Source organism: Wolffia australiana, chromosome 10 (genome assembly GCF_029677425.1).
Source record: "Wolffia australiana isolate 7733 chromosome 10, ASM2967742v1".
Classification (NCBI taxonomy): Eukaryota; Viridiplantae; Streptophyta; class Magnoliopsida; order Alismatales; family Araceae; genus Wolffia; species Wolffia australiana.
The window spans coordinates 4,624,645-4,629,758 of NC_135844.1; the positions used below are offsets into that span (position 1 = coordinate 4,624,645).

At 47.4% G+C, this 5,114-nt stretch overlaps 1 pseudogene; it reads right to left on the bottom strand.

The window, feature by feature from the left end:
- Window positions 1–3,609: 3,609 nt before the first annotated feature.
- On the bottom strand, window positions 3,610–3,960 carry LOC144708250 (BTB/POZ domain-containing protein At1g55760 pseudogene; annotated as a pseudogene).
- Between the last annotated feature and the right edge of the window lie 1,154 nt (window positions 3,961–5,114).

A 5,114-nucleotide genomic window follows, 5' to 3' on the forward strand; every position in this document is an offset into this window, starting at 1 on the left:
ACGGGCACAAGCGGGTGGGGCGTGGCAGGCGCCTGCACAGGGCAGACGTATGTGCAGGCGGGCACCTATGTGGGGCAGACTCCTGTGCAGGCGGGCGGCCTGTGCGGGTGAGCGACTGCGTGGGGCGAGCGCCTGCGCGAGGCGGACGCCTGTGTAGATGGGCAGCCTGTGCAAGTGAGCGCTTGTGCAGGCGGCCTGGCGGGCGGGCGCCTGCGTAGGGCGTATGCTTGTGCAGGGTGGCCTGGCGCGGGGCAGCGGCTTAGGGCACGGGGCGTCCTGGGCGTGGGGCAGTGGCCAAGGGCGTAGGCAGCCAAGGAACAGGGGCGCGGAGGCTAGAGCGCTGGGTGCGGGCGGCCGGGCCGCAGGGCAGGAGCCAAGGGCGCAGTGCACGGTGGCGATCAGCGGAGGCGGCGGTCGGAATGGGACAGGGAGGATGGGGCGAGTCTTCCAAGAAGAAAAACTCCAATTCTTGAAATAAACTTACTAAGTATTCTTTTGCAACATTGGCCTACATATAGGCCTTGGAGGAAAGAGAAAATAAGAAAAAAAATAACTGTCTAGGACGAGGCGACGTGTCGACTAGTCACGTCACGAATGGTTCTGTAGTTGTCATTGGCGACGTGTAATGACGCGGGATATGTCATGCGTAAGTAGAGGCGCGTCGTCGTCGGTGCAATGATGTGGTCATCATCATGGTGGTTCTTCAGTTGACATTGATGACCAGTTAGGATGCAAGGCGTCTCGGATGAAAGTGGCAGCGCGTCTGAAGATAGTGCGTTGACGTCGTCGCCTTCAGAAAACGAGAGGGAAAGGCAAAAACTAGGTGCCCCTCCCTGTGACAATGACGAAGGATGTACGAGATGAGTCGCGAACACGACGAAAACACAACGACGTGACGGGAAAACATAAAACACGAGAGAAAGAAAAATAAAAAAGAGAAGCAAGAATTGAGCATTTATCACCGAATCTTCGACGACGGTGGCGGGCGGCATGGATGACATCGTCGACGATCTTTGATGGAGTGCGCTATCACACAGCCACCCAATTGCCCTGTGCACTTGTTCAGTCACCCCGCGCTTGCCTTGACATCAGGTCGCAAGCATCACTACCTGGTCGCTCATATCGCCCATTAGTCCCCCATGCCTGCACCATCACCCACCGCCCACTCGTACGCTATATCGCCGTGCTTACATTGTCATCAGAATGCCCGCATCTTTGCTTGGTCACTCACATTGGCACCGAACGCCAGTCATTGTAGCATCGCATGGCCACCTGCGTGACCGCCTAGTTGCTCACGTCGCATGCCGATCACCCGCAACAGCACCATTGTTGCCCTTCCGCATTGCTCGTTCACCAGCTACGACGGCATTGTCACCCCGCCGCCTCCGTCAACACCCGTTGTCATGCCTGCACTGCTACCCGCACCACATGCGTCACCACCCATTGTCGCGCCTCCACTACTACCCACACCGCTTGCGTGGCTGCTGTTCTGTTTGCCCGGCCAATTGTGTGGTCTGCCTGGCCACCTGTGCTGCTCACCCGGCTGCCCCCGTTGACAACTTGGGACTTGTGTTGCTTGCCCGGTCATCCGCACCACCTGCATCGAGCCACATCGTACATCCTGTGCCGTGTCACCCATGATTTCTCACTCCGGGACCTCTTCTCCTCGTGCTATGGCTCTTGCGCCACGTCATCTCCGCCAGTCACTGGTTACCCATCCTGGAGCTTAGAGCTTGGTGAAACCCCACGAGTCGGGGCCTGCACATACTTTTGCCTACATTCACTACATCACGTAAGTTCAACCCCGTAGGGAATTACCCATCAGACAATGTCATCGATGACGACCAGCATCACATCCATATCTCTCATAATTTTGTAAAAAATCATCCCCATTTATACCTTCAAATTCCATCTCAAATTCTGTCTACACCCTTCTTCACTTTCTCTCTATCGCTTCATTTTCTCTCTATCTTCTCATTTCGACCTTTTGTCTCTCTAAAATTAATTATTTCTCTCTCAAAAAACCATTCCTATCGCTCTCAAGATACTCTGTCATTTCCATTTCAAATCCCAAAAAACTCATATTAAAAAATCAGTTTTAGTTCCCCCCGACCCCTTGCCACCGCCACCGTGTGCTGTCGTGCATTACTGTGTGGCATTTGTGCAGCAGGGGTACCCCTCTGGCGGCCGATCCGCGATGAGTAGCACACACAACTATAGGGCACATGAGAGCCCTGTGCAGGACTTAGCCAAATCAGACTAATTCCTAACCATTCTGCCAAGCCTGATTGGGTTGACCCAGTTGGGCTGACCCCATTGGGGTGACCCAACTGGGCTGAACCAATTGGGCTGACCCAATATGTCGCCTAAACAGGCCAGACCAGGCCCGCCAGCCCATTCGGTCCACGTCCGCCAATGTTGCTCTATAGTTGCCGCCACCGCTCCACTGCTGTCGGCGGCGCCGGTGCCACCACTGCCAATTGTCGGAGCAGGTAATTTTTATATTTTTATAATTTACAAATGATAAAAATCAGGAAAAAAATGAACAAAAATCATAAAAATAGGAAGTTTTATTTTCTACATTTAAAAATGCCAAAAATAGGAAAACTCCTAAAATTAATTATATTAATTTCTAATTTATTTGACAGCTTAAAAAAATCTAAAAAATATCTAACTCTTCTTCTAAATAGTTCTAGTGATTTTTGCTATAAATTAAATTCCAAACAGTTCTAAAAATATTTATTTTTGATTCATGGTGTTAATTAAAATTAGAAAAATTAGTTTAAAATACTTTGTGTTTTTTCTTTGTACTATTTCCTTCAATTTGAATCGTAGGAAATAAGATAAATTAATTCAAAATTCAGAAAACCAAAACATTATACTTCTCACTTTTAAATTCATTTTCTTCATTCCAAGAGTGAGAAAAAATTTGAAATTAAATTTCTACCTCGTAGTGGTCTACCCTTTACTTGCTCTATATTAATTATATAGTATATAATTAGATATTTCCAAAAATATTGTTGGTCCATAAGTCATAATTAAAACAAAACATTTAAACCCTAAATTTGAACTTATCAATGCTACTGGAAGAAGGTGCCATTATGTGTCTCTCCTTAGTGGATGCCTCTAGAACCGTGAACCAGATAACTAGTGCATGGGCACATAGGCCATCCAGAAGTTTGAACTTATGAAACTTTTTTTCCCTGTTTGCCGGTAAGGGAGTTAATGTCAATACTCTTGGATGTAAGGCCTGCCAATTGCCATGCATAAATGTTCTTCCTTTGAAGGTGTAGTAGGAGATAGAAGTTCAAGTCCTTTGGTTTCATTCATATACCAATTTTGCACATCAATTTTCATCAGAGTCTTGTGAAAATCTCAGTTTTTTACATCCAACCGTTGAAAGCCTTGTGTACTAAAAATAGTCCCCACTAAGAAGCGAAAGATGATTACTACGTAAAATTTGTCTGTCCATACGCGGACAAATTGTGGGAAAAAACTTCCTGCTTTTGAAGCAACATGTAACGTCATTAAACCACTAAATTTCGTATACAAAACCTTTCAAAAACCCACTAAGGATGTTCCAAAAGTTCCATCTTTTCACCTGCCCTGTCAAGTGGCTAGAACGTGGTTGAAGACATCTGCCACAAGCTCTCTGTCAGCGGTGGGAAGGAACTCATCCAACTCCTCGCCTAGGTCACAAACCCTTCCAAACTCCACCAGACACTTCATGCATGCGTCCTTCAGCACAGGAAGCTGATAAAGATGTGCCATCTGCAACCTCCTCAGCGCGTTACCCATAGTAACGTCCTCGGCCAAGCTGTCGTCACAGGCTTCCCATAGATCGCTCACATCATACTTGTCCACCGCAAGAAGAAGCTGGAGGCGGTGGGCATGGAACTTCTCAGCGGCGACGCTGCCATAGTGGTACTGGACAAAGACCTCGCAAACGGAAATGGACATGTCGGCAATGTTGATAGTTGAAAGTTTCCTCTCTTAATTGTCGTGGGAGAACATGCTACGGAAGACGGGCGAGCGAGCGGCGAGAACGGCAATCTGGGCGGTCATGGCCCCATCTGGGGTCTTGATAGTGACGTCAGTCCTGATGCTCTCAGCGAGCATTTGACGGAAGGTGATTAGCGCGGCTCTCTTCATCGTCGCCGATAAGTGAGTGTGAGCCCAGCCCGGTCTCAGTTTGCGCGTGCCGCCCTGTATTGGCGAAGATGAGATAAGGCTTTATATGATAGATATCACTGCACCTAAACAAAGTTCTAGTTTTCACATCTATCCAAACAAACTTAACCGTCTCTCAGCGTGCGCAATTATATTCTCTCTTGTTCTTCCTTTGTGTCTCTATTGTTCTTAAATTGATCGAGTAGTTCGATCTCTTTCTACTCTGATAGCACTATAGTTTAAAATCAACATTTGATTTAGGCCGAAAGAAATAATATTGATTTTTATAAAGGTAGACATACATCAACCCATAGGCACCCATAGGCAACAGTCCTTAAAAAATGTACAAGTGCAGCGATATAGATAGAGATGCAGGTTTTTTCCTCGTCACTCGCTATTTCTCGTCTTTTTTAATCCCATTAGAAGGCCACGTACTGTTGAAACTCGTTGAAGAGAACAACGACCCAAGACGCTACAGTGAAATGCACAATCAACTCGGACGAGATAAATGTGTGGGCGTATAGAGACAGATAACAAGAACGTCTTACGTCACCGACGTGACGTCAACGTCCAAGGCTCTCGTTGCAGGGCACTAGCTTCTCATGTGGCGCTGCAGAGCAACTCCTTCAACTCCCAAGCCAAGGGAGTGACCACCAAGGAATAATGAAGACAAACCAAGGGAGAGAGAGAGGAGAAGAGAGGAAGAGATAAGAAGAATGAATAGAAAACTCATATGCCTTTCCTTTGAGAACAGGTTTGCCCTCTATATATAGAGGGCCAAGTACAGGCTCAGGGAATGTGAAAGGTCTGGAATATGACAAGCCATGAGCCTTTTCATATTCCCCAAGCAAGCCTCTTCATATTCCCACAAAGAGACAAGAGGGGAGGGTTAAGCCTTTTCAACTTCCCCTCCATTATTGAGGCTTGACTAGTCAAGCCCCCCT